The 23,751-nt window shown below is 36.0% G+C and overlaps 1 protein-coding gene across 4 annotated transcripts in view; it reads right to left on the minus strand.

The window, feature by feature from the left end:
• KCNIP4 (potassium voltage-gated channel interacting protein 4) overlaps positions 1–23,751 on the minus strand; it is a 385,096-nt gene that overhangs the window by 225,249 nt on the left and 136,096 nt on the right. The window contains exon 2 of one of the 4 annotated variants that reach the window (XM_063401704.1): positions 9,679–9,820. The exons of the other annotated variants lie outside the window; for them this stretch is intronic. The gene's annotated coding sequence lies outside the window, so the exon portion shown is untranslated. The remainder of the gene's footprint in view (positions 1–9,678; positions 9,821–23,751) is intronic. 4 annotated transcript variants of the gene reach the window in all.

Consider the following 23,751-nt stretch of genomic DNA (forward strand, 5'->3'; position numbering starts at 1 on the left):
TGTCATGCACTGAGGAACATCATATAGCCTGCAGGGAAGAGGAGCCTCCTCTCCTCTTTTGCTAAGCTAGGAAGTTCAGTTTTAAAAATGACTATAAAAGAAACTAGAAGGCAGAAAATAGTATCTGTAGAAAGTAAAGAAATAACGTGTAAAATTAAAGATGTGATAAGGGCAACAAGAAAAATGTATTGAGAACAATCTTTTTTTCATAAGTCAAAAGTCTAATGGTTATTCATGCCAGGAGCTGCTGCACTGCCTACAACCCTCTGACATAACTTTCCTCCATTAACTTCCCATGTAAAATGAAGATAGTATTTTTAAATTAGGGAAGCAGAGAACACCCTAAGCTCGACTGGTAAGATAATTTAGTGCTTACATCTCAGCCTCCAAGTGCAGGTGTGCCAATGGGAAGGCGATGGCAGCGGGTGCCCTGAGCCCCTGCAGGGCTGCTCCGCCCTCCACAGCCGGTCCCACCCGGCAGCCTGCAGGCAGCTCCCACGGGCACCAGCAGTGACATCGCCTGCCCGAGCCCATGGTGACCCTGGCGTGTTCTCACGGGAACATCTGCTGCCAGCAGAAATGGTGAATGGGATTGCTCCCCGCTAGAAAAATTCCATCCAAGCACCTAGGGCACTAATTATGTGGTGAATTTTGCCCAGCAGTCCCTCTGAAAGGGTTGCAAGAGTATGTACACCATGCTCTTTTCCCTTCTAGTGTTAGCACCAATAAATGGCATATTTGTTCAATACTTTATGAGTCTTGGGTGCCTTTTGTAGTGAAATCTGTTCCAAGCACTACCTTGGTGCATTACACCAGGTTAGTGCTCTGGGTATTGACTTCAAGTTTTGAAAATGAAATGACAGTCAAGAAAATAAAACAAGAAGCAAAACAAATAAAAATAAACCCACCAAAAAACCCAACACCAAAAACCCACCAAAAAAAACCCCAACACAACCCATGGTGAATTCATGCCTTTCAGATATGCTTTACAATGCTTGTAGAGAAGTAAATGTCTTGGCTCAGTAAAAGCAAAAAACAATCCAGACTAAAGGAAAAAAAAATATAGAAACATGGATTCAAGAGTCATATCTGAAACTTCTTTTGGTTTTTGTTGTTGTTGTTTTTGTTGTTTTTGGTTTTTTTTACTTATTACTATCGCCAATGACAGTGACTTTGGATATAGCTTATTTTGTAAAATTGTTTCTCTGGACCTGTCATTTTAAAATAGGAAGAATCCTTTTGTTGATTTCTGTCAGTCTCTTATTAAAATAATGTTTTTCATGTTATTACCATAATTTTCCTGCCTCAGAAAATGCAACTAAGGTCAAAGCTGAAACTGAAACTAGATTGTTAACTTTCTCACCATTGCATTTTTATTTTACAATTCTTTGGCTGTATTTTTGATAGGTGGGCTGTATGTTATGGAGAGATAGGAACTCGGCTGATGTGTTATTCTTAACAGTAGTTAAAACAGAATAATTTTTTTTTTCCACAGTGTGGCAGCACAGCCTTTTAAGAGGAAGAACTGACTTGTCTCAAGAAGATCTTGCTGAATCAGTTGAAAATTCTGAACAGCTGAAATCAGTTTATAGATTCTTTGTCCTCAGTGACTTGGATCCTGTTTGGAAGACTAATTCTCTGCTCTAGAATTCCAAATCACTGCAGAGCCTCTTTTTTTTTTTTTTTTTTTTTTTTTTTTACCACAGTTACTTTTTAAAATTCCTTTTTTCCATAATAAAAGTCTTGAAATACCAAACAGTTCACCAAAATGTTGAATGATGCTTTGCTGTGTTAAAAAACCATTCTGCAGACCCACAGGCAAACATGTGAAAGGAACTTTCTGCTGTTATGCTTGATTGGAAGAACTTAGGAATGTGCAGGCAGGCAGTAAGTGTTCTGCAGTTCAGCAAATGAGTCTGATATAGGAAGGGTACAGAACACTCAAGGGCAAATTATAATGTTTTTTTTTACTTCCCCCTGCCTTGCATCTGTGTCTGTGTGTATGCAAATGATCAAGAGAGAAGCAAATAAAATGAAATCTAATTCCTGAGGAATTAATTATATGTGACAAAAACATTCACAGCCCACTCTGCAATCCTCCAGATTCAGAAAAACTCCTTTAAAAAGGAAAAATCATGACCACATTTCTATTATCTATGGCTAAACCTTCCTGACTGCAGCAATGTTCCACTCACATTTTCCCTCCCATTTCAAATAAATTAAGGAACCAAGCACTTTTCATCCCTTCCATTCTCTACCCCTTCTTACTGGGTACTACTTTCCTTCTAACCATGTTCAGGCTGTGTAATTTTGAACAGAGCATGTCTATTTTCCTCATCATTTGACTTTGTACCTTCTCATAACACTGCTTACTCTTTCATGCTTGAAGTCAAAGGCTGAAATAGAAATAATAGCTTCTTAAAGGCTTATGAGAAAATTGTTGCTATTTTGGAAAAGGCAAGACCTAATTTTTCTAGGGAAATTATTCATTTAAATACATCTCAAAGGATTCATCAATAAAAAGACTTTGTATAGACATGAAGATAATCAAAGATTTAATTACGGCTATACTAACTAAGCAAAGCTAAGCAGTTGATTTTTTGTTGTTTTTCTGCAATAGACAATGGAACAATAATTACATTTTCAGAAATTATGTCTAATGTGAAAATGTCTGAAAACATAGTAGTGTTTGCATCAGTTAATTACCACTACTCTTGTACATTAGCCTATGTGACAGGATCTGGATGACTGAGCTACATCTATAGTGTCACTAAATAATGAAATTACTGGAGGATCTCTTAAAACATTTGTGTACCCAGTATAAACACACGTGTACGTGCTTTCTTCATGTATCTGTTGTGAGAACCTAAATTTTACTATGCTAAATTTGGATATACAGAATATCAGACAAGCCAAAAATGGATAAAAAGTATCCCATCAAAGAGGTTCATTTCTCCTATGGGACCAGCTGACTCATGATTTAAATATAAAGTGATAAATTACTTCTGTGAAAGAGTCTAAAGATTTGTATCAAAAAGAAGACGCTATTAAATTCTAATATTTAAATCTGTGGGAGGAAATAAATATTTGGCTACATCAAAACAGTCTTGAGAAAATGTGAAGAGTTTTTTTAATGAAAAATAGCAATTTCTTTCATCTTTTATTATCAGCAATGTCTGTAAACAGCGAATGACTCACAATATCAATCTTTTAAAAATTATTTTATTGTTATTGTCGCATACTGGTAACTCAATATTGACTTCCTGGCTTGTCATCCTACTTTATCTTTGATAATTAAAGGAGTTGTTTTATCAGTATAAATCAAATTTATCTATGCTTTGCTATGGATGGCTTTAAGTTCATTTACTGTGAAACTACTGGTACCAGGTCATCCATAATCACCTTTTATCTTCAATATACTGTAAAATATTTCAAATTAATTTCAGAAATGTTTAATGAAAGCAATTAAAGGAACAGAGCATTGTAGCTGCCTGTGTGCTGCCTGCAGCTATGACATGACCTATGGATTTTAAAGCAAGGTACTACCTATACTCCAAAGCTCATTATTAATGTCAGAAATTCATAGTGATTTAGCATAATTTGAAACAGATATTCTTAGCTAAATTTTTTTTAGGTTTATTGAAAGTTAAATGCTGTACTTTGTTAAATCCCTGAATTTAACAGGAATTATGAAGAACATATAGCCAGTGTCACACAAGGATAGCACTGATAGCTCCTACTGCTCATAGAAGAGAGTGGTAGTGATACACAAACACACAAATAAACATGCTACATAGGTACCTATATTTCATAAACAGAAGCTGGATTGGTTGACTGATTGATTGATTGATTATTTCCTGAGTCTACTAAATGCTGCTTAATTTTTCTGAAACAAAGGAGACTAATCATTTATGAATTCCTGAAAGTACTGAGTGATCCTAAAATATATGAAATAAAATTTACAAGACAAAATTTAACATGGCCATGCCAAAATTCTATATGCAGTAGACTATTTCACTGCAAAAAACAGCCACAGAAATTAAAAAACCCAACCTTAAAATCACTGCTTCAGTAATTACCTAACTTGATCACAGAGCTGATTATCAAGTAGTCAACATTTATGGGCCACTGAAGTGGAAACTGCTTAAACTTAATGAGCAGTTAGAATAGGCCAGAGTGAGAATTGGATTTCTGTCTGGCTTAGAACCATGTAACAGCATCTTTTCTCTCTACTGCTTTTAGTCTCCACTCTCCAGGAAGGCAAACTAAAGCTGGCCCTGAAATAAAGTGAGGCAGGTAGGACAGCAATGCAAGCTCATTAGGAAAGTGAACTAATTGATGTCACAGAGCTCCATGCTCCTGCAACTGGTTGAAGTGTAGCCAGCTATTTTTACACAGTAACAGAGTCACCAGGATAAACACTCATATCCCAGCACTGTCTTTAACCACATTGTCCCTTTTATGCTTCTGATGAGTATCAGGGACCCTGTCCACCATAACCAACCACAGGCTCTGGTGAGCCCTTCCTTGTCACACAGGGAAACATCACCACAGTGCTCCCTTAACAGATCATCTTTATTATCCCCAACAATCAACTTAGAAATCCACACAAATATAAGAATCAGATTGTGGCGTTTAGGTGACATTTTTGCTTTCCTTCCTGTCAACTAAAGGTTTTGTGATTACTTAGGTTCAGGGTAGGGAAGTTCACTGAAAAAAATTACTTCAGTTTGAAATTTATAGATTAAATTTACTTAATGAAAAATGGATTTAGCTTGCATAAAAAAGAATTAAAGTCTACCTAGAGAGAAGAAATTAATAGAATTTTAGGATCTTGAAATAAATGATAATACTTCTAGAAAGGGAAAAGAGTTCTACAAAGGGGATGTGATGTCTTAAAGAAGTTCAAAATAGGGTTTTTATATATATGTGCATATATATAACTTATCTGTTTGCACACCAACACAATATAATTTTATTTTATTCTCTGATGCTGCAGCACAAACAAGTATTTAAAGAATACACAGCTAGGATTTATGGAGTTATTATAATTCGATAAAAAGAGTTTCACAACATGCAAAATAAATAATGGAATTGCATAGCACTTAAGAGTAAGAAAGTATATTTTGAGAAAGAGTATTAGAGATAGTTATAAACACAAAGCTATAGTTCATGAGCTAATACTGACCTGTTAACCTAGGAACATTACAAGACATACATATGTGCACTTTCTCTATATAAAATATATTCACTCCCTTTATGTAAGCATCGTATTTGCAATAATATTTTTGTTATATGGGTTTAGGGGATACTGTGAAATCATAGTTTTGGTCTCATAGGTAATATCACATCTAATTTGTTTCTTGCACAGACCATCTTCACAGAAGAAAAAAGGATATGTTATTTTAACCATATTGGATAGTTGTCCCTGCCTTAGTTTCTATATTCCTTCAAGGGAAATAATGGATCCAAAACCATAATTCCATTATGGCTCTCATAACTCCAATGTCAAGAGTGCCCCAGACACTATGGAACATGGCTTTATACATTAATTTAATGGAGTAAATGATGACTTGGCCTGTCAATATAGTGTTTGGAGGTTGAAAGGCAGATTAGTTATAAGAAGAACAAATGTGCATGAGTCAAAAATATACTTAAGATATACCCAGCAAATTTAATGCCTTTACTCCTGAAAAAACTCCTAAAATTCATATACATCTGTAGTTACAGAGACACTTCTTTGTAGAAAACTAGAACATAACCTTCAAACATTCATTTCATTCATGGCAGCATCTTATCCTACATGGTTAAAAATTCCAGTTTCTTACAGATGTTTAAACTGCTTCACAGTTATCGAGGAGGTAAGAACATACAAATGGGATATTACTATGTTTACTGATTTTCTGGTATCTTATCTCTCAGAAAAAGCTAATGAAATATTTATTTATTTGTGTAAGAGCAAATGAACAGTTAATACTTCAAAAAATAAAGGTCTCTGTTCATCATCAATTAATAGAATAGTGAAGTTCATAAAAGCCAGGAATATGCCTGGGTTTTGTGCACTTGGAGAGGGGAAAGGTACTCCTAGTACACTGGAAAGCAAAAGAATGAGCGTGCCAAACATTAATTAGTACCTTCATGCTCAAAGAGGAAATAAGCCATAAAAGAAATTAGTTTGCTACAGCTGTGCCAAGGCTTTTGAAGAATTCACAGTACCTCTGATGTTTGAAAAACACATCCAGCTTCAGCAGAAGATTACTTGGGGCTGCAGTGTGGTCTCCAGCTGAGGTTAAGGGATGCTTATCCCTTGGAAAGTAAGCCCCACGAGACCTGGATGAACGGTGCAGGGCAGACACTTCAGTTTCTCCATGTTACATTACAGATCTCCAGGGTTTTATTATAAGGCAGGTATTCATCTCAATGTGGGCTGTGACAACAGAGCCCCACTGGTCATCACCAGCTCCCCTGCAGCCCACCTGCCTCATGATTAAAGTGTCTGTGTTGATCCCATGGCAGTTCCAGTCACATGAAGACCACTCCAACAGGAAAAAGAGCAGCTGGGAAGGACCTGCAGGTCACTGGAGGGACTCAACCAGCTTTGTCCCTTGTCCCTTCTCCAGCACTGAGCAAACCTGACATGGACAACCCATCTGTCTCCTCTGAAGTGTAACAGCCAAGCTACTTTCATGCTGTGTTAGGAAAGAATACCACAGGGGACACATATTGATAAAGTATTTGCAGCTCCAGTAACACAAGTATGTCATGAGAAGTGGCATATTCACTTATTTCACCTTGATTCTACTTTAAGAGTTCAACTCCCAAATACCTATACTACACTACGAATACTAACACATTATAGTGAAAATAACTGACTTCCTTCTCAGAAAGCCATGATTTCTTCTGCAGAAGTTCACAGGTAATCCCTATTCACTTTCTCCTTCTCAGCTGCTGAGACTCAGAGCAGACACTCATTTGCCACAGGCTCATGAAAGCACAGACCCAGCCACACCACCCCCATTTGAGGCAAGGAGTGCAGGGTACTCCATTGCTTTAAAGCAATTTCAGTCTAGTGCTGATCACAGTGCTGTCAAAAAAGTGCTTTATTTATAGCAGGCTGCTGATTCTGTCTGAAATTATTTCTATCTCACAAATTATGCTCTGTGACTGGCTTTGTTTTGGGAAAACACGTCTGCATAATTGATAGTGGAATGCAGGAAGGTGCTAACAACTATCAATTTTTGGTGTCAAAAAGCAGCTGAGGCTGAAACATGCTGCTTAATGTACTGGCAAGACTATCTGATACATACAGAAAAATTTCTAAAATCCTAACATGTATCAAATAAAGGACACAGTTAGAAATATGATTCCATATTGTAACTGGTAGAAGAAATTAAAATAAAATTATTTGTAGCTTTGATCCAATTAATGTTTAAATAGGGGATATTTCAAACTCAATCTTTCACATATTGAATACTTCTTTAATAGTAGGGGCCTCATCTTTTTCTGCAAAGATACAGGAAACTTCCTCTTTGAATTATTAAATGCTCTTTGAATGCAGCTAAGGTTCACAAGCCTGACAGTCTGAAGAAGCTTGTGACTATGTTGCATTGCCACAAAACTAAAGATCCTTGGCTGTTTGATAAAAAATGAATTACTCTTTCTACCAAGCAGAAGGATAAAATCTGGCAAAAAATTAGATAAATGAGTAATTGTTAATGTTCCCATTTTTTCATGTAGATTTTTATTCTGCAGCAATTAGCACCCTCTAACACCTAAGGTACAAACCAGCATTATCTGTCTATTCTGAATTCAAAAACTAATTTACATTAATGACTGTAAATTAACTCATGTAACAGAAAGGCATACCATAAAGGCCCCTAATTTCATAATTTCAACAAGTAAAAAATATTTTACAGTTAATACCGGACAGTAATTTTCTGACAATTTTTACTGAGATAATTACCCTTCTTCCCACAGCGACAATAATTTTTGTGTCAGTGTTGTACATGTAGTTTCTACAGTGCAGACAGACTTGCCAGTATGGCCACATACTGCTCAAAACATTCTGATGTAGAATTAGGAACAGGTTTTATATGTGTACTTTCATTGTTTTGAAATAAAATTCTGTTTATTGAGCTGAAGAAATTTCCATGTTTGTGACTGACACCACATGTAGATCTTCCTGTGATTTTGTAGCAATATCCAAGCCCTACTCACTATTTAATCTTGCTGTCTATGGTAGAAGAGATTCTCTTGCAGAGGCCTCTGGCCTCACTTCTCCAGTTTATTCAGGGTTTTAATCTGCTAGGAGATGAAAAAGGGCTTCCAATTTCCCTGTTGTTTCATGTAGAATTGCAGCTACTTCTTTTCACTTGCCAGGTAGTCTCTTTTATTTACACTGAGTGTTCTTAATTTGTTCATTTAGCTAATCCCAACAGAGTTAAAAAGTCTTATCTATCAGAATTAGGTGTGCTTCAAAGGGTAAAAGTCAATGTTATAGTGGAAAACAAACGGATCAGCAGCCCAGAAATATATGGGTGCTTGCCAATTTTTAATTGGCTGTGAGGACACAAGTGGGGGTAATATGAGAGTTAATTACAGTACCAATGAAAAACAAAAAACAAAAAACAAAAAACAAAAAACAAAAAAAAAAAAAAAAAAAAAAAAAAAACAAAAAAAAACCAAAAAAAAACCAAAAAAAAAAACAAAAAAAAAAAAAAGAGGAAAGAGTAGAATTAAACAGAGGGGAAAATGAAATCAAGAAAACTAAGTGTCTGAAATACAGAACTTATTGCACAGGGGTTTGTTGTTGTTGTTTGTTTTGCTGTTGTTGGTTTTTTTTAATTAAGTATTGGATATATATTTATCAGTATGGGAGAGAGGTTCATGGTATTAATGTCATACTACTCCAAAGCATGTACTCACTCAGAAAGAACAAAACAGCTGAGAAAACACTTGTAGATGCCTTATACCTTTGGAAGGAGACTATAAATATACTGCAGAGAGCTGAGTGAAAGCACCCAGCCATTTTACACCCAAGAAACATTTCTGCCACCTTAAGGGAACATCAAAATAATTCTGAGAAGGTCAAGTGTCTACACTTATTACAGAAACAGAAGAGAAGAAGAACGGGACTAACAACAGAGAAAAGAACAAATCAACCAATGAATTGACTATTTGGCCTTGTAGAGACCCAGAAGTTTTAAACAAGCATGTAAAAACTGAGAAATTTCTTAGCCTACAAGGTGAAATCTTGTTGGGAAGACAGCTGAAGAACTATGCCTGATGCATTGAGTTCTGGTAGCTTTCTTCAGACAAAAATATGTTTCTTACTCTTGATGTTCTCTTTATGAGAGTGTTCTACTCAGTTTTCGGACTGAGAATTTGCAGGAAACTAAGTTTTGGATAGATGAGAGGGTACAAAGATCTACAAAGCTGACTTTTTGATTAGGAAAGTTGAAAGGCACAAGCAGAGGCTGTGATTGGAAGACCAGAGCTCTTGAGCTACAGCTAAGTGCACATCAATATTATATTACGTGCAGAAGAAAAAGGTGCTTTGAAAAAAGCTCACTGTGCATGGCATGGCCAAGTAACACCTAGGCTGACATTGTAACCAAAAGGAATGGCAGAAAAAGATCCAAATGTAGCAATAGTCAGATGCCTGTAACTATCTGTTACCTGATAGTATTGCAGGGATGTCCTAATGGCTGCAAAAGTTACTTGAGACTCTGCAAGAATGAAACTTATTGGTCAAATGTCACAATGACAGAGTTTCTTCAGGCATGCAGAAAGAATGGCATGACAGCCTGGTGAACGTGAGCTGGAAAAAAGCAAAAAGAAGGAGATATTATTTCACAAGTGAAGACATAACCGGTAGGGCAGAGCTTTATGAGGCAAATCACAGGACTGAAGTATTGGTGTGGAACAGTCACTTGTTCAGCAAGCTCTTCCAGTGGGAAAAAAAAGGCAAATGTTGTCCTTAGTTTCAAGAACACACATAAAAGCTATAAAACAGAGAAAATAAAAAAATGAGATATGATGGGACTTAAAATACTTAGATACAATGTGCTAAAGCTAAGACTTCCCAATAAGAAGCTAAGATATTCCAGTCTGAGTATCACACTGGAAGCAAATTGTAATTTCAGAGTGAACAAGTTACTGTGGAGAGGTTATTTTAGTTTTGATGCTATCTAAGAGGAAAGAATGTATTAACAATGTCTTCTGGGGAATGCAGTCAAACTGATATTTTAGGAAAATGGGATGTAACAGCTACAGAAATAAAACAGAAACACTCTCCAATCACACCATCAAACTCAACAGATTTCACCAAACTCTGGAGAGTGGTTAAAGGTCATTTAGAAAGATGACATGAAGAAAAACATGTGCACGTATGCTGGCAGTTTATGCAGGAAAGTTACATTAAATGCACAAATTGTACCAAAGAACAGAAGGAGGACCCTGTTGCACTTGAAAACCTTCAACAATTGGCTGTCTAAAAGTAATTTTCCCAAAAAAACCTCCAAAACCAACCAAACAAAAAACCCAAGGTCATATAACAAAGGAATAATATAGAGCAAAAGGATATGAAACAGAATGGAAAAATAAAATAAGTTTCAAATTGCAAGAGACAAAATGAACAAAAAGAATTTTAAAATACCCAATAAATAATTTTTTTGAAAATAAAACAAGCATGTCAGTGGTAGCAGAAAGGGAGGGAAAACAATACAGAGAAAGGTAAAATATAATTTTCTAATATCCCCTGTACACCAGCCTTCAAAAAATGGTAAATCTTGACATGCTATTCAAACCCACTTAAGAGAAAAAAAACTGGATTGCAAGCTGAAGTATATAAAGAATATGTTAATGAATATTTAGGTAAGATGGATGTATTCAAATTGTCTGGTCTCAATTAAATTCACCTTAGACAGCAATTTCTGAATCACTAAAAATTATCTTTATGAGTTTCTGGAGGACAAGGGAGGTCCCAGAGGACCAGAGAAGGACAAATATAGCATTTGTCTCTTGACAAAAAGGGAGTGCTGAGGGAATGACAGACTAATCAGCCTAATTTTGATTCATGGAAAAATTCTGCAGTAAACTACTCAACTACACTGAAGTATCCACATAATTTTCAGAATATATCCCTCTTAAAGCAGACTATAATCCTAAAAAGAAAAGAAAATTCCACACAATCTAAAAATACCAGAACATGTTTGTTTGTCAAACAGGTACCAAAAAAGTATTACAGGGTAGATGGCCTGTGGCATAGAGAAGGTATGGCAGTTCACAATATACAAAAATAAAATATGTGCTTAAAATTTATGTTCCAGGAGAGATAAACAGGGTCAATATTCTTCAACAGAGAATACATACACAAGAATATGGTAATAATTTATGGGAAGTCACTTTTAAAATGGACCAGGAGAAACGCTGTAATTGCCAAGAAGAGGCAGAAGTTAGAGAATAAATGGTCTTTTCCTCAGCAATAAACATAGTTTTATAAATTGGTTTAAAGTCACAAAACGACTGCATACTCTCTGCAGGACACAATGGGCCTCTGATGGGCTCACACAGGTTTAATGCCTGAACAGAAAGCTTTGGAAATTATCTAGTCCAGTCTCCTGCTAGAAGAAGAACCAGCCTCAAAGATTAATCCATCTTCAAAGTTAGGTCAGGCCACTCAGGGCTTGTCCAGACAAGTCCTGAAAATCTCTCAGGATGAAGATTTCGGTCTCTCTGAGCAACCTATTCCAGCATTTGATCACCCTCAGGCCTGAGAAGTTTTCTTATGATGACACAGGATTTTCCTTGCTGTAGCTTTGGTGGATGCACAAGTTTCGCTCCATCTCTCTCTAAGCAGCCCCTAGGTTGTACACGTTCCCCTCCAGCTTTCTCTTGTTCAGGCAAAAAAGGCCTCTCAGCTCTCTCAGCTGCAATGCAGCCCCTTAAACACCCAGTTTTTCTCAGCTGAACTTGTTCCACTTTGCCAACCTCTCTATTGTACTGCAAACCCCAAAGCCGGGCACAGCCTTGGGCACCACTCATCCTCTGCTCTCAAAGAGCAGAGGGAGCTCTGCTACAGGACAAAGAACACAAAACACAGGAAAAGCCAAGTATTTCTCACATTATTATACCTGACTTCAGGTGCTCTTTAAGATGAACTTGTTCCCAACCTATATTCACTGATAGGCTACCAGGCAGGAAATCACTTTCAGCTTTACTGATGAAGGGACCAACATCACAAATATTGATAAATTCAGCAAATTCATTTTTAAGTGGTGAAGGAAATCACTATGAGTTTTAATCACCTTACTGTCCCCTGTGTTTCCCTAGACAAGCACAAGAGAAGCTGTCTCAGATAAACTGCTGATTCTAGTTTTTTTCTTCTTTCTTATGTTCAGGGAAAAAAAATACAATAAAAAGAACCTCTCTCTTGTACTGCCTCAGACAAAGCACTGCAGCAAACAGCTAGTAAATTCCCAGGTCAGCACAATGAAATCAAGCAAAACAAGTTCTGCTTGCAAAGTGTGTCCCACAGTCAGTCTGCTGGGTGGCAATGAGCCCTCCTTCACTGCAAAGGATTGAATTGACAGTGACCTTTACACACCTATGGTTGAAGTATTAAAGCTCACAGTGCATGACTAAAGGAAAACCAACTAGGTCCCTATTTTTAGACTCTGTCTCAAAGGCTCTGTCAATATTCTTCCATCTACATTTAAAACTATTTTGGTTCTAAAATGCATGATTTTTGGCAGAGAAACAAGCCAAGGTGAAACCATCACTAAGTGTTAGCCAATGCAGCTTCACAAGTCTTGATCCATGTAAGCAGTCTTAATACTGCATGAACCATGGAAACAAATTATTTGCAGTTCCCTTGTAAAAGCCCCCAGGAAAGAAATCCAGAAAAGACATAAGGATTCAGAATCTTTGTGGTCTGAAACCCACACTCTAAGACACAATCAAAGCAGTCAGCTTCATCCCTTCTCTAAAAATTTTCAAGCTGGACAATTCAACCCAATGACATTTTATAGAGGAACAGTAAATTATTTAAATCCTTTCTGTTCATCTCCTAGCACAGACTGCAGAAGCAGCAAACAGGTTTTTATCCAGTTTCTAAGATGGGTATTCCTCCTCCACCCATGACTTCAGAACCTGCACAGGCGAAGTCCATAACTTAAGAACTTTTCTACTGGGGTAGGACAAATACACCTCCAGCTTTATATCATATCATATAGATGCCTTGAGAAGACTAAAACAGTGGTATCTACTTTAAGATATCCCTGCTTTTTTTCAGCTAGGGGTTTCTGAAGTAGAGGTAAATTTCCTGCATAGTTGCCTTTTTGGATTTTTCCATCATGAATCTGTAAAACATTTTTTTTAATCCATCTAAGCTTTGGCCAAAATCAGTATCATTTGCAAGCTGAATATATGCACTGTGATAGGTACACCCCTGGCACGTTCTGAATCTGCCACAGGATAATTTCACTCCTCATACCTTAATAATGAGAAACACTGAACCTCTTTATGTCCCTTCCTGCCACTCACTTTTATAACCTCCTATCTCATCTCCTGTCTTCCGCCTCATTAGTAATTTCTTTCAATGCTGAAGAGTCCTGATCTACTTAGACATGTCCTTGTACTAAACCCCTTCTGTACCTTTGATCATTCATGCTGGCTTTTTCTGTACCTTTTGTAGCTTTGTTTTGTCCTTTTTGAGACACTGGAACAGCATACAGCAATCAAGATAAAGGCAATAGCTTCATACAGAGATATAATGATGTTTTCTTTTGTTTTCTTTTCCTTTCCTAATAACTTTTAATGTCATATTTGCTGTTTTGATAGCTACTCAGCACAGAAGTGACATTTTCAGAGCACAGCCTATTATAACTCGCAGATCTCTTTCTCTAGTGATGAAACCAGGAACACACTGCGGATATAACGGGAGGACCGTGTTTTACATGAACATTATTTTCCATTTATGACTACTGACACCTTATAACCCATTCATTCAACACTTTTCTGCAATTCTTCAGTGTTTCCTTTTTGCCCTAAAGGGAACGTCTTTCTCACCTTTTCCCCCTTTTTCCTGGGATTGTGATAGTGGCAATGAGGATGAGACTTAGATTTAAGGAGATCACTGGAAAAAAACCCAGTAGTTATTATCCTTACACATAAAGCTTGGAAACCACTCTAGCTTTTACAGATAATATAAGCTATTTTTCCACCATTTTTAATTATGAACAAGCTATTTTTTCTACCATTTCTACCAATTATGAAAGTATTAAAAAGTAGGGTTTGGGTTTTTAATTAATGGCAAAAAGAAATATCTGAGGCAAGATAAATAAGCCAATGCAGACCTCCTTAAATACAACTGCCTCCGTGATATTTCACAGGCTTTTCCTTTAGTGAGTTGGCTATATGTGAACTACTCTCTACTTCTGTAGGATACTTTGATCAATGTCTGTCTTACTGGTAAAAAAGTGCTTTAAAGATTTGATCCACTAATTTAACTTGTATTAGGAAGACCCCTCTGCCTGCTGCTCCTATTAGCCTAAAAGGAACCTCTCCCTCTTACAATTTTTGCTGCTCACCATGCCTTGAAGTGTGATTTACTTTGATAATCTTTCCCATTTAGTTAATCCCAGCACTTTTGACAATGTTGTCATTTCAGTTCTTTGAATATTGTGTGCCATGTAAGAAATTCAACAGATCCTCTGTAGGAGAAGGGAATACAGGTGACCTTGCCCTGGATAAGTAGCAGCTGTGTTAAATACCCAACACAGCCTCACCACTGATGAGGAACAGCTATATCCAAAGATAAATGTGATAAAAGGGAGTGGGATAGCTGGTGAGGAAAGTATAATCATGGAAGATCATGAAGAAGAAGGATCCTGGACAGAGAGAATCACTGCAGTGAGGTCAGTCTGGGTCTGCAGTCTGGGTCTGTTGTTGGAACATGCAGTCACAGTCTAGCTGGGTAAAAGCTGCACTCAGAGTCTGCAAACTCACACATGCAGTGAGAGTTTAGCAGGAAATAACCAGCAGTGAGAGGCTGCAAGGGAAACCTACAGCAGGAGCCTGCTGCAGCCAGAGTCAGTGAATAGTTGGAGTCAGGATGGCTGAGCTGTAAAGAGAATAAACCAGGACCCTTTTCATGCTGTGATAAACAAGAAATCTGTGTCTCAGCTCATTTCTACCCTCTAACAAGAAGGCTGCTGCAACAATTCTCCTTTAACAGGAGGCATTAAGATGGTTTTACTGTTCCTCTAAAAAGGACTACCCTGCAGGTCTTTCCAGCCTTTGCTCTCCCATGCTAAATGACATTGCCTAAGTTTAAGGAGGCATATCAATACAATTTCTTTTCATCCTATTATAAGCACAAAATTTTCTGATGATAACGCTTCTTTTAAAAACAAACAAACCCCCCCATCTCTACTTGTCTTATAGATCCTCTGTAAGGCTTTCTGTCGCTTATACACAGGCAATGATCCTTCCAGCATTTTTCCTATGCCTTTATCAAGTTATTTTTCAAGATTTGATTGGAATGCCATAATATTTGTTAACAGGCAGAAAGTGTACATTTTTCTAGTTGCCTTTCTTGGACCTACTGAATACTGATTTCCTAGTTAATAATACATTTGATCCTTTGATTTAATAGTACCTTTTATTTTCTCACTGAAATCTTTTTTGATGCTGTGGTGTGAGTCTTCACTGAAACTCTAATTTGATGTTTCAAAATTAAAATTATCCTCATTACATCCAAATGTACTTTACCCTTACGAATGGTTATTTCAATTTCCTTGGTTTGAACTCCTCATTTTAACAGAGATGGTTTTTTCAAGTTAGGCAGTAACATAATGAATTCTGCTGTTCTCATCAGAATATTGAATCTAATTACATTACAGTGACCTAAAGAGTTGGACAGTAACATTTTGAACTGGATCCTGTGCACTCTTGCAAACCAACTTAATTTCTTTTCTTCTTCTTCCCTGAGCTGCTGTTACATCCAACAGGCACTTGAGGATTTCAAAAGTATTTGTCTGAAGTCACATTTAACCTGTCTTCAAAGGCAATAATGACATTTTTTCATTGTATTTGTATTTTATAAGTGGCATGTTCTAGGACATACTTTCTGAATAAGTTTCTAGGATTCAATTCATAAATGATTATGTTTATAGATAAATAGTAATAAATACAAGGAATTACTATTTTAAAATTGTTCTTCAATATGTCTCATATCCTTAAAATGGATGGAAGAGGAACAAGGCATAATGAAATAGTAGCAATATTTTTTCCTTATATTCAAGAAACCTTTTAAAGTTTTATGTTTTCATTTCTTCTCTCTTTTCTTCCTTTGTCCCAATCTGTTTCTGCCTTTTTCAGCCACCATTCCAAATTTAATTCTTTTAGTTTGAAGTTTGATTTTTCATATTGTCATTGACTAAACAAGGAGTAAAGCAAGACAACTCACAGGAAGGCCAAGGCACTAAGCAGCCCATATCCACAGGCAGCTTGTACCAGTAGGGGCAGCCATACTGACTGAAAAAAGAAATTCTATAAAAAGACTTAGTTTGAATGACACATTCTTTGACAAACTTTCTGGTCTGTTTAACAATGTTTTTTGAGAGACTGCCACTTCCCTGGGGGAAAAAAAAGAAGAAGAAGAAAAAAAAATGCACCTAGAGGACAAAATGATACTTTTTAAGGAACATGGAAAACCTGTCTCCTCTTTTTTTTTCTCCTTCATTCATGAAAGAGTCATAATTTTATCCAAGTAGGTCATTATCATTATATGATACATTGAGAGCCATGGCATCAAAAAATGTCTGTACAAAATTATCACAGACCTGATTCCTATTTGTTGCTTTTAGGACACACAGAAAGGGAAGGTTTGAAAGAGTTTAATGTTAGTAACTTAAGGCATTTTTGATTAAATGCTCCATGAAATAAACTCCTTGGAAAAAAATAAAAAAGTAAGCATTGAAAATTACATAAAGATTGTTAAAATGTGGCAAACCAGCATACAATTTTGCATAAAGCATGATTTGCATGCTTCAAGAACACAAATCTCAAAAAAAAGTTACAGAAAGGTAAAAATACTGACTCCTAGCTGCAATTTTCTAATATTATCCTTTAATGTTTTGTTTCAACGTTTTTCAATAGGGTGGTGAATGAAGGTGTAATTTTACCCATCAGTGGGACTGAGTAACATATCTAGGGATGGGAGAAGCAGAGGTTCAGATCTCCATTCTCCCAAGATTTCAAGCCATGCCATTTTAAGACAAGTCATTTCCACCTCCTGTTACACAAGGGTAAAGACACGGATGGCAGTGATCATCAGTTAAACCTCCTCTGCACAGAAGAGTGGTGAAGGCACATCCCTCATTCTGGGATGCTTCAGGGACTTTTGGAAAAAAGACGCCAACAGCAGCTCCCCCTTCTCTTAAAGGCTTGTGAATTTAAGCCAGGATTTAAGAAGGTAAAAATAATGAAGTATAATTTTAATCTAACAAAAAGGCTAAAATACCCAGTTTAATAAAAATATTTAAAAGCTGTGTCTGTAGTCTTATTTGTATATCCTCAGGAAAAATGTAAATAATCCCTATAACAAGCAAAACCAACATAATACTTTGAAGTTCAGCTCACAAAGGATAACAAAATCTCAATTTTTTTCACTTCACAGAACCCTTATATGTATTGAAAATGTATACTCCTATGTCATCTCTCGACATGTCTCTGGAGTTACTGAAAACGTAAATAGTCTAACCTCACTCTAAATAAATAAATAGATCAATACGATTTAAATGCTCTCAAGGGAAGAAGCACTCAGTAACTTTGAAGACTCAACTAGACACTGCAAAACAGATCGAGTTGCAAGTGGGACTCAGTCTTTACCCTCAATAATGACTGAAAAAAGAGGGAATATTTATAAAGATATCTGCTCTTCAGTGCACCTTTTCCTTGCAAAAAATACCTGTACTAAACCAAAAACCAAAACACAAGAATAAGTGTTTTTTTAACGAAAGGGGAGTTTGAAGTGTCAAATCATAGAATGGGTTGTGTTAGGAAGGGCCTTTTGAGGTCATCTAGTCCAAGCCCCCAGCAATGAGCAGGGACCCCTTCAACCTGATCAGCTCGTTCAGAGCCCCACCCAACCTGGCCTTGGATGTTTCCAGGGATGGCACACCTACCATTCTGCTGGGCAACCTGTGCCACTGGCTCATATGCTCAGCATAAAAAATTCTTTCCAAATCTTGACTCTGTCTTCTTTCTGGTCAAAACCACTGTGCCTTGTCCTATTGCTACAGGCCCTATTATATTTGCACTTAAATATCTATATATGAACATACATATGAAGAATTTCATATTTAAACAGCCATTCATCTTTTAAAAGGCAAACAAACTTGAGAAATCTAAAAAAAAAAAAAAAAGCCCCAAAACAAATATAAAAACTATTGTCCCAATAGATAGAGAAATAAATACAAAATAAAATTTAAGACAAATAATGTCTACAGTTTCAATTTATAGCAGAAATAGAAAAAGGATAGAGAAGGGCAAAGAGTATGATCAAAGGTAAGGAATGGATTTCTGTACAAAACGTGACAAAATATAAAATTAGAGAACAGTAGCTCAATAGCACTTCCAGCTGTAATACTAGAGGACCTGTAATAAAACTAGCAGGTGGAGAAAAAAGCATCTTCTTCACACATTGCATAGTTAAGATACATTTTTTTATATAGAATGCTGCAAATTTCAAATAGATTCATCCTGAAAAATTACCTACTTTTAAAAATTCATGGATTAAAAATATATAAATAACTATTAAATGCAGTGTCATTATCTCCTGTTTGGGAAATCTTTGAATGGTAAATTGCTAGGAATCAGAGAACATTCCTAGGATATCTCAATGTATGCTTTTCTTATTTATTACCTTCTCTAAACGTGTTGACCTTTGACAAAGCCAATACAGGTGCTAAATGAGCCTCTGACCTACAAGAGATTTTTATGTTTTGTATTGCCATTTATATGCCCATAAACCCTCATGAACTCCTCAAAGAGTATCGTCATTTTCATTACGGATAAAATGACAAAATAAAGTTATACTGCCCAACAAAATTAATTCCTCTTGACAGGAAAAGTTTGGAACCAACTATATTGTACTTTAGGGCAAAGTTATGCATGTCTATCACATTTTGCAACCTGCCTACATCAATATCATGCAATACTAACGCGTGCTGTAATTTAATCTCTCTCTACGACTTATCTGTAATTCATGATAAATAGTTCACATTTCTATGCACAATATTGATATTCAGCTAACATGATACAGGCTGACAAGAAAGTGGAAAAAAATCGGTAGAGGGCCTTACTATGTCTGGAGGCATTTTTCTATCAGCAACCAAGCAGGCAGCAGAAACAAAGAATCCTCTCGCCTTCCTAGAGCTGCTGAAATGAGCTCTTCATTTGACTAGCAAGTCATGGCGTAGACTGAAGCCCAACAAACAAACAAATTTAACACAGCCTCCAAGACAAGTAGGTCACCTCCTTTTGAAGGTAGCAATGTAAACAAAAACAGAAACCTCCTAAGATACAGACAGACATCTCTGCATCCTGGATAAGATTAGATACTGGAGACTGTGGATGCTCAGCCTCTTTTAATCAGATATTGACAATATCTTGTCTAGTTTACAATTGGAATGCTTTTGCTTGCTTGTAAAAAGAGTTTATGCATTGCACAGTATTGAATAATAAACTGTAGTGTGATAATCAACCTCATTTCTTTATCTTCTGATTGTAAAAAATGTGTTTGTTTAACACTTCTTGGTTATGCTGCAGCTCAACTATGCCAACATAGCAAGAAGCTGTTCCTTCATCATTGCCTCAGAGTTTATTCTCAAGAATCATTCTCCTGTGTTAGCTGGATTTTTAAGGAGAAACTCATTAAATACAGTAGTCCCTGTCATAATATTACAGTTTTATAATTGCATATTCCTTAAAAATTCCACTCAAATAATTTGCTAAATAATAATTTTAATTTTTACAAAAGGCAAACACTGTGCAATGTAACCTGATGTTTCCTGGGTTTAGGTTTTCACCTGTACTATGTGCATCCTCTACTTGATCATAGTGTAATCTCTTTTTTGACTTCTCCTGTACAATGAGAATTAGACAAGCTTTTCATGGGTTTTAATCTTGAAAAATATATATCAACTTATTGTTACTCACAAATCTAATGTGAGATTTGCAGAGTTACCACTAAGCTACTCTCACAATTAAGAAACTGAATAACAAAATTATGAAATAATATTGCAAAGGAATCAGAATTCTCATACAGGAATCCTGTAATTATATCTCAGTTGGGTTTTGTCCAACAGTACACACAAGAATATGAAGGCTGAAATAATAAATCCATTATTAACATACTGAGCACAAAAAGGAACAGTTATTCACAGTGACTTACTTACATCCATTCAGAAGTGATTCAGGGGTCAGCTATCACAAAACATCACCACAACAATTAATAGTCATAAAACCACAAATACAACACTAGAAATTGTTAGGAAAAGACACAAAACAGAAGAGCATCACTGTGCTTTTATATACTGCACTCAACTCCTGAATACTGTGCAGAGTGATGGCTCTCCAACCTTCAAATATAAAGCCAAAATAAACTTTAGGAGGAGACAACAGAAAGGATGGTCATGCATTCAGAGTGATTTCTGGAAAATACATTCCCATGGAGAAATGGACCAAACTATAGTACATCCCATGAAAATATGAAGTAGAAATTTTAAAACAAAGGGATGGGACTTTTTGCCCTACCTACCATGTAATTAACTGTGGCATTCATTGCCATGAGATGTTGTGAGGTCAAAAGTCCACAGGATCAAAGACAAAAAAAAGCTGAGAAGTGCTCATGAAAAGTCCTAAAAATGGCAAAAGAATGGAATAGTAATTGTGACTACTGTTATTAACTGAAAAGTTCTTAAAAGTCTTCTTGTAGGAGCCTAAAAAGCCATGACAATGATAGATCACATTAAATTTGCCCTCAATTTCTTCTATGCTTTTCATGACTAATCAGCATATGAATTTCACTGAATACTTAGTAGACGACATGATACAACTATTGATATGTTTTCATTATTTTGTCCTAATTTTACTTTAAAATAGTTTTTGACCTTCTCATTGCTATATCATGATATTATTCCCAAGGTTTGGCTCAGGTCTTTAGTATACTCTCATCTTGGTTAGATATATTTTCTTTTTCCTGATCTAAAAAACAAGAATCTCTGAAAAGCATTGCAGTAAAAATCAGTATTTCTGAAATCCTGTTCTGACCTTCACCCCACTTACACTGCATGTCCTCCTTTTCTACTTAGCACTTTTTTTCTTACAATTCCTCTTTCCTTGAAAATCATGCATCCACAAAATTTAAGTGACAGCTATCCTCCATTAGAAGATTAACTCTGTTTAAAAATTATTCTTTGTTAAGAACTACGTCACACTAGAATTAGATGCTTGAATTAACATTGCAAAATTTAGAAACATGATTAGTGTATTATTATCATTTAATGATTTTCATTTTACAGCTTACTTTTTTATAAGAAAGCCATTTCTCCATCTTGTGCTCACACTGTGCCTACTCACTTAGAACTATACATCTAACTATTGTGGAACAAAAATAGCATAAAAAAAGCTGCTCAGAAATAGAAATTACCATATTCATGACTTTCTAGATAAACTTTTCAGAACACAGTATAAGATAGAATTTGAACCAGAAAAAGTTATTGTGAAGTTTCCTGCTTAAACAGACAGCTCCATAAAACAGCACAACCGGTTAAAAAATATAAAAAACCACTTATTTAAAAGCAATGACATAAAATTACAGATTCAATAGGTCTAAAATGCACTACAACAATCTAGCTCATTAAAGCCAATAAGGGATAAAAATAAATGTGTAGATTAGAAAAGCAAAGTAGACAATGAAAAGCTATTTTCCAAGGACATAAACCTAATCATGAAAAGATAATTTAAATACAAGTCTGCTGAAGTAGTAGGGTGCAAAGGAGGCAACTGAGGAATACAGACTACTTGGCTTTTTGAAGCACCACCTTATTGCCCTCCTTCATAATTCTCTTTGAAAGTGTCTCTATTCTGAGAGCAAAAGAAAAAACATGTCCCAGAGCTATTTCACAAAAGGCTAGTACATATTTCACACTAAGTTATGACTTAAACATCTATTTGGAGTTTGAGCTACTCTGTTTCTGCACAATGAGGTAGTTCCAAGAACATCCTTGAGCATTCTGATCCCATTTTCTAACATTTTCTGGTCAGTATCCTCCAGAAAACAGATAGAGTAAAGAAGTTCATTCTTTGCAGATCTGAAATATTTTTAATAATGAGAAAAATACAAATATTAAAACCACAAAATACATTTTTGGTAAGAATTACAGTAGAGACTTTAAAAACCCTTTTCTACATTACCCTTATTTTAACAGCCTAAATTTCACCATGTAAATTTAAAGCTTGTTCTAGGGGAGAAACATACTAAAAAGAAAATTTGTTCCCCTTGGAACTATAAGCACTGTTACACACTTGAAACAAAACAACCTTGGTAAGAAAAGGGTTCTGTACCACAGCAGTTACTGTGGGTACAAGAACCTCATTTCTTCACAACATCTGATTTTGGATGCGTTTACTCCTGCCAACTTGGAAACTGTTGTTTCTCAGTACCATAAAAACAAAAATATTTCACCATTAACTTTATTTTCTTAAGTTGATTAAGTGTCTTGACTTTTCTGATTCTTTGACTGAGTTTGTGTTTGCAGTACAACAACTGGAAGAGGCGATGCCAGATGTTTAAGATGGAACAGTACTTTTGAACAATGACAGTTATGCATCTTCCCAGTACTTAATGGACCACCACTGAATTGTTTGGCAAGGAAGGAAAGAAAATATGATCATCCAATTAGACTAAGATCAATTGAAACAGGATCAGGTAGACAGATAACTACGAAATAAAGACTATTTCAGGGGAGCCCGTGGCTATCCTTAAACCCTTTAGAAGCAGTCTGATGTATGTGGGCAGCAGATAGTAATTTTTAAGGGCAGACTAATTTTTTCAGTACAAAAGTCTCAGTGACCATTGCTTTACTCAGTCACTCTACCCTAGCCTTGTTCTTTTTGCCATTGAGGTAAACATAGAATGAAATGTGAACTGCAACATCAGTGTGTCAATTTTTGTATTTTATTAAAAGTGAAACTGATAACCCACCTTGTAAAAGGGTGCCAGTCATCCTAGAGAATGACTCAACTCACTGAACAAGGCTATTAGTTTAACAACAAAAGCTGATATTCTCTCAAGCTGAATTTATGTACTATGCCTACAGTATCTTTCCAATTTATTCTTTATCTAGCACATTATACTCTCACTATACTTGCAGACATACAATATATATACCTTCTAAAAAGCCAGGATTCTAGATGAAAACTGAAGCTCTTAAAAATGTGGAAATTGTGGAATTACTGAATTGTCTTGTGGAAATATTGAATTTTGCAGAATGCTCCAAGTCTATTACATTCCAATCTATTTTCTAAACAAACATAGCTCCCTCAGATTTTCAGAATGTATTACTGCACACATCTTTGAAATGTTTCACTGCAATGATGCAATAAGTGCTATACCGGGCTTTTGGCCCCTCAAGAATTCACAAGAGTTAAAAGCAACTATAGATGCTGTTTTCACAGTGT

The sequence above is a fragment of the Prinia subflava genome, chromosome 7 (genome assembly GCF_021018805.1).
Source record: "Prinia subflava isolate CZ2003 ecotype Zambia chromosome 7, Cam_Psub_1.2, whole genome shotgun sequence".
Taxonomy (NCBI): Eukaryota; Metazoa; Chordata; class Aves; order Passeriformes; family Cisticolidae; genus Prinia; species Prinia subflava.